At 45.9% G+C, this 12,407-nt stretch overlaps 1 protein-coding gene across 1 annotated transcript in view; it reads right to left on the reverse strand.

Annotated features, from left to right (window-relative positions):
* The window catches only part of LOC117514994 (receptor-type tyrosine-protein phosphatase zeta-like), a 233,993-nt gene that overhangs the window by 136,452 nt on the left and 85,134 nt on the right, over nucleotides 1-12,407 (reverse strand).

Here is a 12,407-nt window from a genome sequence, read left to right on the forward strand (position 1 = left end):
GGGGACTTTAGTGGAGGTCAGGGCTGTCAGGGGGCTAACTACCTGACTATAGCCCTTGATGAACCTCTGGTAAATATTAGCAAAACCGAGGAACTACTGCAATTTCCTATGGTTTGTAGGTTGGGGCCAATCTCTCACCGCCGCTACCTTGGCCGGATCAGGGGCGACGGAGTTGGAGGAGATGATAAACCCCAGGAAGGACAAGAAGTGCGGTGGAACTCGCACTTCTTGCCCTTCACAAACAACCGGTTCTCCAACAACCGCTGCAGGACCTGACGTACATGCGTAACATGAGTCTCAGGATCCGGGGAAAAGATGAGTATATCGTCCAGATATACGAAGACAAACCGATGCAGGAAGTCCCGCAAGACGTCATTTACCAAAGCTTGGAACGTCGCGGGGGCGTTAGTGAGGCCGAACGGCATGACCAGGTACTCAAAGTGACCTAACGGGGTGTTAAACGCCGTCTTCCATTCGTCTCCCTTCTGGATCCGAACCAGGTGGTACGCATTCCTAAGATCCAGTTTCGTGAATATTTGGGCTCCATGCAAGGGCGTGAACATTGAATCTAACAGGGGCAGAGGGTATCGGTTGCGAACCGTGATCTCATTCAGCCCCCTGTAATCAATGCATGGACGGAGTCCACCGTCTTTCTTGCCCACAAAAAAGAAACCAGCACCCATCGGGGAGGTGGAGTTCCGGATCAGCCCGGCAGTTAATGAGTCCCGGATGTAGGTCTCCATTGATTCTCGCTCAGGACATGAGAGGTTGTACAGCTACTGGACGGGTACTCAACGCCCGGGATCAATCAATTGCACAATCGTACGGACGGTGCGGGGGAAGGGTGAGCACCAGATCTTTGCTGAAAACGTCAGCAAGATCGTGGTACTCACTTGGCACCGCACTCAGATTGGGGGGGACTTTAACCTCCTCACTAGCTGTCACACCAGGCGGAATCGGGGATCCGAGGACACTCCCGGTGGCAGGTTTTCGCTCCACTGAGCCACAACCCCAGACGGCCACTCAATCTGGGGATTATGTTTTATCATCCAAGGATAACCCAAAATCACCCGGGAGGTGGAAGGTGTTACATAGAACACGATCTCCTCCCTGTGCTTACCAGACACCACCAATGTCACTGGTTGTGTCTGGTGTGTGATTAATGAAAGAAGGGTGCCATCTAGTGCCCGTACCTTCAAAGGTGAAGGTAGAGCCACTAGAGGGAGCCCGACTTAAATTTTCATTTTTACGCAGATGATACCCAGCTTTATCTATCCATGAAGCCAGAGGATACACACCAATTAGCTAAACTGCAGGATTGTCTTACAGACATAAAGACTGGATGACCTCTAATTTCCTGCTTTTTAAACTCAGATAAAACTGAAGTTATTGTACTTGGCCCCACAAATCTTAGAAGCATGGTGTCTAACCAGATCGTTACTCTGGATGGCATTTCCTGATCTCTAGTAATACTGTGAGAAATCTTGGAGTCATTTTGATCAGGATAGTCATTCAAAGCGCATATTAAACAAATATGTCGGACTGCCTTTTCTGCATTTACGCAATATCTCTAAAATCAGAAAGGTCTTGTCTCAGAGTGATGCTGAAAAACTAATTCATGCATTTATTTCCTCTAGGCTGGACTATTGTAATTCATTATTATCAGGTTGTCCTAAAAGTTCCCTAAAAAGCCTTCAGTTGGTTCAGAATGCTGCAGCTAGAGTACTGACGGGGAATAGCAGGAGAGAGCATATCTCACCCGTGTTGGCCTCTCTTCATTGGCTTCCTGTTAATTCTAGAATAGAATTTAAAATTCTTCTTCTTACTATTAAGGTTTTGAATAATCAGGTCCCATCTTATCTTAGGGACCTCATAGTACCATATTACCCCATTAGAGCGCTTCGCTCTCAGACTGCGGGCTTACTTGTAGTTCCTAGGGTTTGTAAGAGTAGAATGGGAGACAGAGCCTTCAGCTTTCAGGCTCCTCTCCTGTGGAAACCAGCTCCCAATTCAGATCAGGGAGACAGATACCCTCTTACTTTTAAGATTAGGCTTTAAAACTTTCCTTTTCGCTAAGGCTTATAGTTAGGCTGGATCGGGTGACCCTGGACATCCCTTGGTTATGCTGCTTTAGACGTAGATTGTGGGGGGTTCCCATGGTGCACTGTTTCTTTCTCTTTTTGCTCCGTATGCATCACTCTGCATTTAATCATTAGTGATCGATCTCTGCCCCCCTTCACAGCATGTCTTTTTTCCTGTTTTTTTTCCCTCAGCCCCCAACCAGTCTCAGCAGAAGACTGCCCCTCCCTGAGCCTGGTTCTGCTGGAGGTTTCTTCCTGTTAAAAGGAGTTTTTTCTTCCCACTGTTGCAAGTGCTTGCTCATAGGGGGTCGTTTTGACCCGTTGGGGTTTTTTATAATTATTGTATGGCCTTGCCTTACAATATGGAGCGCCTTGGGGCAACTGTTTGTTGTGATTTGGCGCTATATAAGAAAAAAGTTGATTGATTGATTGATTGACTTCCCTTGCTGTCCAGCAGATTCCCTTCCGACCCCGTGTCTACCAGTGCTGGGGCGTTGAAGGGTCAGATCCCCACTCAGGATCGTGACTGGGATGTGTGCAGATTTACGGGGCTTCCCCGCGTGGGTATTATGACCCACCCTTAGCCCAGTCTCTAAGGACGATTACTGCTGTTTTGACCAGTTGGGGCAGTTTTTCTGGTGTGCTAGGGTTGAGCTGCAGTGAAAACACTCCCCACGGAACCAGCCTCCTTTGTCTCTGATCTGATCGCCTTTTGGCCCTGCTCGTTTCCATAGCAACGTCAGCAGGGGGAGTGTCGTCACGTGGAGTACCCTGGCTGTGGAGCGTGGGGAAGACGACTCCCTTTCGGACCCGGGAGGAAGAGGGACGGCTTGTGCCTGACCACGCCCTTCGTCTCGATCCCGTCGGTGTTCTGTTAATCGGTTGTCTAACGTATAACTAGGTCGATAAGCCCGTCTAAATCCCGTGGCTCGTCCTTCGCACCAGGTGCTCCTTAAGACCAGAGACAGTCCGTTTACAAAGGCGGCGCGGAGCGCAACAGCATTCCAGCCGACTCGCGCTGCCCGCCGATGCGGAAGTCAACCTGCATACTTCGCCGCGATCCGACACCCCTGTCTTATCGACAGCAGCACGCTTGAAGCGGTCTCTGCCTCTATGAGGGTGGTCGAACACCTGTCTGAAACTCCCTCACAAACCCAGCGTATGTCGTTAGGAGCCATGAATTCTGCTCCCAGAGCGCCCGTAGCCCAGGCGTGTTGCCTCTCTCGAAGGAGATTTATTACGTAAGCCACCCGGCTAGCGTCTGACGCGTACATGACGGGACGCTGTGAAAAGACGAGCAAGCACTGCATTAAGAAGGCCGCGCACGTCTCGACACAACCTCCGTATGGCTCCGGAGGGCTTATGTATGCTTCAGGGGACGGTGGGGGGGTTCATTGAACGACCAGCGTAATGTCATGTTTCAGGCCTCCGGTCAGCAGGGGGAGATGCTGCAGCAGCACCCTGGGCCTGTGCTTCCACCTTGGCGGTGAGAGCCTCCATCCTCCGATTGAGTCCAGCCGAGCAGTGAAAGCGGTTAAGATTTGCTGCAGCTCACCTAACACGCCTACTGCTGACACCTGTGCACCTCGCTCTTCCATTGGCTGTTCAAGCGATGGTTGACGCCCCTCTGGATCCATGACGCTGGCCGAGAAATCCTATTGTGAAGGTGTAGGAACACGGACCCACAACAGGGGGCGTTAAATGAACGGGCAATGGATAAGCGAAACAGTAACAATTTAATGTTGTAGTGCACAATGAAATACAGACAATCACAGTTTAGGTACCACCGAATTACAGATTTGAGTGACGTGTGGGCAGGCTTGAGGATAGGAGACATCCGTCCTGAGCTGAGCCGGATCCCACACGGCCTTCACCGCCAACGGATCTGAAGAACACCGGAGCCGCCAAGTCCTGGGTCCCCAGGTGGTCACCGTCTCCAGCTGTCAGACCTGGTACTGCTGGTAGAGAACAGAAAAACAGTATTGATGAGTGTGAGTTCGCACACTCAGTAATACCGCAGTCTGTATTCTTTTTGGGAGGGAGCACCTCCACCTCCAATCACACACTCGTGCAGCTCCTGTCTTACCACTTATCTGGTTGGAGTGTGGAAAGAAGTTCAGATTATTACTCAATGTTTTAAGTCAGCAGAGAAAATTAACTCCTCTGATGGCTGATTTCTTGGCGGGGAGGTGGAGTTGCAGTCCGGCCTTTATGGTGGTGGTGATGTGATGTGGATGAGTGACAGCTGGTGCTGATAACGAGTGACAGCTGTCACTCCCGGTTGCTATGACACCCTCTCATGCTTGAAGCCCGCACTTCAAGCAGGGCACCATCTGGTGGTGGTGGGCCAGCAGTACCTCCTCTTCAGTGGCCCACACAACAGAGCTTGGTGAATCTACATATGTGCTCAATTCCATGTTCAGTGGGATGTACAAACAGACTGTGCTTGGATCCATGCGTACGCACACTTTGATACATCTGGATATTTTTGTGCTTATGCCAGTTTCTGGGTTTTGGCGTACGCCATGTTTCAGTAGAAAATCCACTCAAGTCTTTGGACATGAGGCATCTGGTCTGAGACTCACAAACTGGCTACGAGCCTCCTGTAAAGCTGGAGACGTCCGGTCTGTCCTCACAGCTTCTGTTTATCATTATTAGTGCAGACATTTGGGGAAAAAAATTAATAAAAACCAAATTCTAAAACTAAGCAAAAATAGCCAAATGAATTATGAGTAAAAGTTTGTATTTATTATGTAGTTTGTAGTTATAGTACATGAACAATTTTTAAGAATCAGTCTTTTGTTGAAGAATAAGAAGAAGAACCAGTTTGCTTTTTCCAGGCATTTACTTGTTAGTGCCTGCAGATTTGACAACACAACACAGCTTGCGGGTGACACAAAAACCATCGACTCTCTTCACTCAGGCACCGTCTCAGTGTTCCCTGATTTTATGAAGGATTTTAAAGGTCTTTTACTCAGATTTTTACTGTGAAAGCTTTTCAAAGTCCAAGTCATTTAAATGCAGCTGGCACTTTTATTTCTTAATGTTCAATTTCAATTTCAATTTATTTTCATTTATATAGCACCAAATCACAACAAGGTTGCCTCAAGGCGCTTCACACAGGTAAGGTCTAACAAAGGGGTGGGCAACGAGGGCCGAGACACTGCAGGTTTTCCTTGCAACCAATCACCTCAGGAGGTGGGTTGCTGATGAGCTTCTCCCCTGAACATAAACACCTGGGCCTCATGTATCAACTTTGCGCACTTGTGGTGTAAATTTACGGTGTAAATTTGAAGTACACCAAAGTTGCCGTGACATCTATCAAGCAGTGCGCACCTGCCCATTTCCGGCGTACGTCTGACGTGACCTTGATAAATGCGGCGGGTGAAAACAATCGTAATTATAATAAACACGCCCATAAATATTCAGACTCCGCTTCAGACACACTCATTTTACGACATGGAAGTCAGGAAGACGGCAATGAAAAAGAACTCCACCAATCAGGACGCGTGCCAATAGAGCGTCAAAAGCGGCCGTCGTATCAATTGTTTTGTAGTATAATCAAAAAAGTGTTACAGTGGTTCCTCGTTTATCGCGGGAGTTACATTCTAAAAATAGCCCGTAATACGCGAAACTGCGACGTAGTCAGCGTTATTTTTTACAATTATTATAGACGTTTTAAAGCTGTAAAACCACTTTATACACTTTCTCAGTCAGACATGAACATTTTCTCACTTTTCTCTCGTGTGTAAACACTCTCAAAGTTCAAACCTTAGTAGAAAAATAAGACCAAACTGTTTTCAGGCCCAAACATTTGTTTGAGAAATAAAAATAGAACGTTTTCCTATAAATAATTATGATGGCATTTAGAACTAACGAATTTAATTTTAACGATCGACGTACGAGGTTGGACACATAAGAAATTATTAATAGTGACTGACCAGTATTTCACAGATTGCGCCTCTGCGTCCTGATGCTGCACCTTTTCCCACTCACATCTGGCTGCAGGTGTCTGTTTCTGAGTGAAAAACACAGTTATGAGTAGTTGTTGGTGCTCTTTTTTCTTCTGGGCGAGAAGATTCTTATAAACAGACACGCAGAACACTGTAAAAAAAAAAAGAAAAAAAAAAAAGGCATGCAAAATTGGACTAAAAACTCCGCGAAATGACGAGGCCGTGAAAGGTGAACCGCGTTATAGCGAGGGACCACTGTATTCTCTTTTCACATGTCAATAATTCTTGACATGTGAATATTTGCTCGCTCAATTAATAAGACACGCCTTTTTCAGATTTCTTTATTCTTAAGATGTATTTCTTTATTTATTTTATTGTAACAAACGAATGGAGACGACAAAACCTGATTGCAGCACGGGCGAAGAGAATGACAACACTACAGTTGTTATTATCAATTTCATAGTCTAAAACGATCACACCACATGAAGTTAAGCTCAGTGCTGCTCTGGCTCCAGGCTCGAAGTCTGGAGAAAAAGGTGAGCAGCGCTTTCTTTGCGGTCAGCGCTGTGGCCACGGATCGTGCTCGATAGACCAGCAATCCCGCAAAAGCGGGATTTGTATTGATTATTATGTAGTATAATCAGGAAAGTGTTATTTATGTAACATATGCAGTGATTTGTATGATGGCACTGTTTATCATGTTGATCATCTTCATTTTTATGTGGATTCCAGCGCTGGTTCATTTTGGTGTATAATTTACGCCACCTCTCGACCTGGTGTATATTTGCAGCGCAGCGTACGCCAACGACCACATTGATAAATGCCAAGTAGCGCAGCCGTTTTGGCGTACACCCCATATACGCTCAAATATCGCCGTACGCACGTTGATACATGAGGTCCCTGGTCATCAATGAAATCACCTGCTGAGACACCTGAACATTAATAGAAAGGAAAACCTGCAGTGTCTCGGCCCTTAATGGCACATGATTGCCCACCCCTGGTCTAACCTTACCAACCCCCAGAGCAACATAAGGAAAGGTAAGGAAAAACTCCCTCTGAGGAAGAAACCTCAAGCAGACCAGACTCAAAGGGGTGACCCAGCTCCAAGCCAATAGGTGGCAGTGTTCATCTGGTCTTTTATAAGCAAAATCTTTTTATTTTCGTTATATGTTCTTTAATCTCTTGACTTGCAGGATTATGTCTTTTGTCATGTATCATGTAATGTATATGGTGCAATTCATAGCACTTCATAGGTTACTAGCCTAGGCTCCTCCAAATCCGCACTGAATGAGTAAACGGTCAGGCCTTCTTTGTAGATTCTGTGTTGCAGAAATAATAAACGGGGGTTTGTGGTAGCGCCAGCTCGGAGTCAGACTGATGTTTGTTGTCTGTGTCTGCTTCCTCTCGTGTTCCTCCTCACATTGAGCTTCCCCCGGGCAACGGCAAATATTGACTCGACCTGACGCCGATTCACTGGTGTTGAAAAATTTGTTTGCAGGCGTCGATCCATCTGCTGTGTCCATCAGCTGTTCAAAATAACATAAACCCTCTTTCATCAATGAGGGACTCACCGCCGTGGCCTGGAACCCATCCAGGACTCATCTGTTCAGGACAAAAACCAGTTTAAGTGCCGTCAGCGTGAACTGGATCCAAACAACACCATCGATAAAAGCGTTCAGTGAGGCTGTAACGCTCTCGGTGGTTTCACCGAACACTGACGGTCGTTAAGCAGCAGAGGAAAACAAGCAAGTTCTCTGGATCTGCACAATGATCTGGCATTGTCGTGACATGACTCTACATTCCACGGGGTATGGACACGGATGGCGTTGAACCAGCAACCTTCTGTTTGTGTTATTAACACTGACCGCCTGACCTCCACGAAAAACTACTGAGAAGAATTTATACACAAAGTATTCTGAAAAGGGAAAAAAGACAAAAACTTTATCATTGATGAAAAAGGTGAACTTCTGCTTTCAGATATAAACTTTTGAATCTTTATTTGATTATGCAGCTACTAGCTTTCAAGCTTTTTTCTCAAGACAAGACAAGACAAGACAAGATGGCGCCTGTGTGTGTTCCGGCTGCTGCTTGCCTGTTACCATGTTGTTTTCTGTTATTTTCCTGATTGTGTGTGCTGTGTCATATCAGCTTTGACGGATAGTGATTGCGTGAGTGCAATACAGATTTATGATCGCGACTCTCTTTTTTAAATTAAAGAGACAATGGAATGCCTCTTTCATGACTGGGATAGCTACAAGCAAACTTTCCCACCTCCGTTTGTGTGTTCCCCCTCCTCCGGGAATACCTGATGTTAAAAGGGAGTTTTTCCTTCCCACTGTAGCCAAGTGCTTGCTCATAGGGGGTCGTTTTGACCGTTGGGGTTTTCATGGTTATTGTATGGCCTTGCCTTGCAATATGGAGCGCCTTGGGGCAACTGTTTGTTGTGATTTGGCGCTATATAAGAAAAAGTTGATTGATTGATTGATGTTGTGGTGACGTCCAGGTAGTCCGAAAAAGAGGAGAAGAGGCTGCAGAGCGGGTGTCCAGGTTCGGATCAGACGAGGAGTGTGGCGTGCGGCTCGTGGATACCGAAGCTACAGGTGGCTTCGTCCAGTTCCACTCTTGCAGGGCCATACGGCTGGCGGTGGCCCTGTTCATGCATCCCACCACTCCTCTGTGTTGCAGGACTCAGCCTGGACATCACTGGGTCCCCGATGGACGAGTCGCTTGGGTCCCGGGTCCGTCCCTGTTTTCCGTGTTTACATCTCGGGAGCAGCGTGGGTTTCGCCGGTACAGTGGTGCCTCACGTGACCGTGGGAGATGTCTGCAGCCTATCCCGCTGTGTTCAGCGGACTCGACTACCGCCTCATTGTTGAGTCGGATTGGATTATTGAATGCGCGCTCTATTTCAAATAAAGCGTTCTCCATTAATGAGCTTTTTGTCAGGAAAAACTTGGACTTTCTTTTCCTCACAGAAATGGCAGAGGGAAAATGAATGCATCCATTTAAATGAGCTCTGTCCTGCGGGTTGCTTAGCGGTGGGTAAGCCCCGCCCCTGTCGCGCGGGGGGAGGACTGGCTGCTGTGCACCGGGACCGGTACACATGCAGACTGTCGGATACAAGCCACGCCCCCTCTTTTGAGGCGCTCATGATGGAAGTTGGTTCCTCACATAAATTTTATAGTATTTTGATCTATCGACCTCCTGGCCCTGCTGGGGCTTTTCTTAAGGCTTTTACTGACTTTTTATCGTCTATAATTAGATTGGAAAAGGTCTTAATTTTGGGTGATTTTAATTTCCAGATTGATGTTGATTCTTCTACTTCAGCAAGAGAGCTTATAACTATGACAGAGGCTTTTAATTTTAAACAGTATGTGTCAGGTCCCACTCACAACAAGGGTCACACGTTGGCTCTGGTTTTTGCACTGGGCCTGGAAATTACCAATGTATGTGTGGAGGATGTTCTTCTGAGTGATCATTGTTGTGTTTTCTTTGATTTGATGGTGCCATCTGAGCCTCGACCTGTTTCTACTAAGGCAGAAAGGAGAATTATCACAGAGACAACAGCTACGCTTTTCTGTGATAAATTCAACCCTTTACTTTTTAATATCTCACTGAAACTGATTGTTTTATGAATAGCTTTAATAGCCACTGTGCCACTATCTTGGATCAAGTGGCACCACTAAGGCTGTAAAGCTCCTCGTGAAAGTTTCTGTCCTTGGATAAATGATGGGATTATGACTCTAAGGAGAACATGTCGCCAGATTGAACGCCTATGGAAGTCAACAAAACTGGAGGTTCACAGGCTACATTTAAGAGACTTAATATCTTCCTTAAATAAGATGATAGAGGAGGCCAGGACGAGTTATTTTAATCGCCTGATTGCCTCCAATAAAAGAAATCCTAAAGTGCTTTTTGACACAATCAGCTCTCTTGTGTCACCTGCTGCCGTCACTCCTGTTATCTCTAAAACTAGTTGTGAGGAGTTCCTGGATTTCTTTATTGATAAGGTTAGAGTTATAAAGGACAACCTGCCTCCATGCCATGGTCCCCAGCACTGGGAACCTCCCACTCAGTGCTGGGCCTCATTTGAGCCTGTTACTGTAGAGGACATCTCAACCATCATGAATAAAGTGAAGCCATCCTCTGGTATTTTGGATGTTCTTCCGTTTAAACTGTTTGTGAATGTATTTGACTCCATCGGGCCCTACATTGCTAAAATGTTTAATATCTTTGTCGAGTGGTGTGTTTCCCTGTTATTTTAAATGCCATTGTGGAACCACAGTTAAAGAAAGCTGGATTGGATTCTACAGAGCTCAAGAACTTTAGGCCAATATCTAAAACCCCTTTCTTGGCCAAAGTCTTGGAAAAGGTAGTCTGTGCTCAATTGAGATCGTTTTTGCAGGCTAACAACATCCATGACACTTTTCAGTCTGGGTACCGTGAGTTTCATTCTACTGAAACAGCCCTGTTGAAGGTGTCTAGTGACATGATGATGGCAGCTGACACTGGCAAATGTTCTGTGCTGATTCTGTTTGATCTGTCTTTGGCGTTTGATACTGTTGACAATGGCATTCTGATAAACAGATTGCGGGATTTGGTTGGAATGTCAGGTTGTGTTTTAGAGTGGTTTACCTCTTACCTGACTGGTAGAACTTTTAGTGTGACGGTGGGCAATGCAGTGTCGGAATCTGCAGATCTTCTGTGGGTGTGCCACAGGGATCGGTCTTGGGACCTGTTTTGTTCTCGTTGTATCTCCTTCCTCTCAGCAAGCTGATCCAGCAGTTCAGTGATGTGTCCTATCATTTGTATGCCGATGATCTGCAGCTGTACTGCTCTTTTAAGACAACTGAGCCACAGAAACTCTGCTCTCTCACAAATTGTTTGGCCAAAATTAAGGAATGGCTCACTGAGAACAGTCTGCAGTTAAATTCCAATAAGACTGAGACTCTGATTGTAGCACCAGATAGTGCTGTACCTGGAATTAAGCAGCATCTCGGTAGCCTAAGCTGCACGGTCAAAAGCAGCCTGCGTAACCTGGGTGTCATTTTGGATGGAGGGATGTCTTTGGAGCAGCACACAAATTACCTGGTTAAGAACTGTTTTTTCCAAATTCGGAACATCTCTAAGCTCCGTAAGATGGTGACTTTAAAAGAGCTTGAGATGATTGTTCATGCGTTCGTCTCATCGCGTTTGGATTATTGTAACAGTCTTCACCTGTCTGAATAAGAAGGAGTTGGCCCGCCTGCAGGTTGTGCAAAATTCTGCTGCGCGCCTGCTTACCCGCACCCGCAGGAGGGACCATATTACTCCTATTCTTAATACTTTGCATTGGCTGCCTGTCTCCTACAGGATTCATTACAAAATCCTGGTATTGACTTTTAGAGCTCTGCATGGACAGGCACCGGAGTACATCAGGGACCTGATCCAGCCTTATGCTTCCTCCAGGAGCCTCAGGTCGTCCAATCAGAACCTGTTGATGGTTCCTCGGACCCGTTTTAAAACTCGGGGACAGATCTTTTAAAGCGGTGGCGCCTAGCCTCTGGAATGAGCTTCCCTGTGCCCTTCGTTCTCTGGATTGTATAGATACTTTTAGAAGGCAACTAAAGACGCATTTCTTTAAGTTAGCTTTTTAGCCTAATATTGTATTTTATTGTTTCGTATGTTTTTTTAGATTATTTTTGTATGCCATGTGCAGCGCTTTGTGACCCTGGTCTGTGAAAGGCGCTTTATAAATAAAGACTTACTTACTTACTTACTATTTTTTTCAAAAACACTTCATCAGTTTATTAACTATTTTTATATATTATTAACTGATGAGCTAAACATGTTCCACCTGATTGCTTTGATCTGGTTTAAAGGACTGTTAAAGAGGATTCAAAGTAGTTTCTAAAAGTTTTACTTGGCGCCACCTATGAGGAGATAGGCCAAAACACACAGAGCATCATGGGAAACTTGGAAATCGCAAAGTGTTTACTATTTATGGAAAATGTCAAAAAATCACAGCTAAGATTCCAACAATTGATTATTGCTCACAAGCGACTGCTTTCAGAATCCAGAATGAGCTGGAGTCATACGTGTCAAAATACAAAGACCTGCTGTCCTCAGATTGTCCAGTGCCGTGAACCTCGACTGGGATCCAAAATCCAACTGAAGGAAGATTTAAGTGACTTGGTCCAGTTCTGTGATCACAGGAAATAGATTCAAACTAATGCAGTGTTACTGTAGGTCATGAGACTAAAAAAAGCAGAACAATCCATCACTATGGTCATGTGACTTGTAAGTTTTACTTCTCTGTGCTTGGATCACGAAACTGTATGGAGGCAAGGTTGGAATAAAAAGACAGGAAGTGGTCGCCATCGGTCAGGCGGTG

This window comes from Thalassophryne amazonica, chromosome 8 (assembly GCF_902500255.1).
Source record: "Thalassophryne amazonica chromosome 8, fThaAma1.1, whole genome shotgun sequence".
NCBI lineage: Eukaryota > Metazoa > Chordata > Actinopteri > Batrachoidiformes > Batrachoididae > Thalassophryne > Thalassophryne amazonica.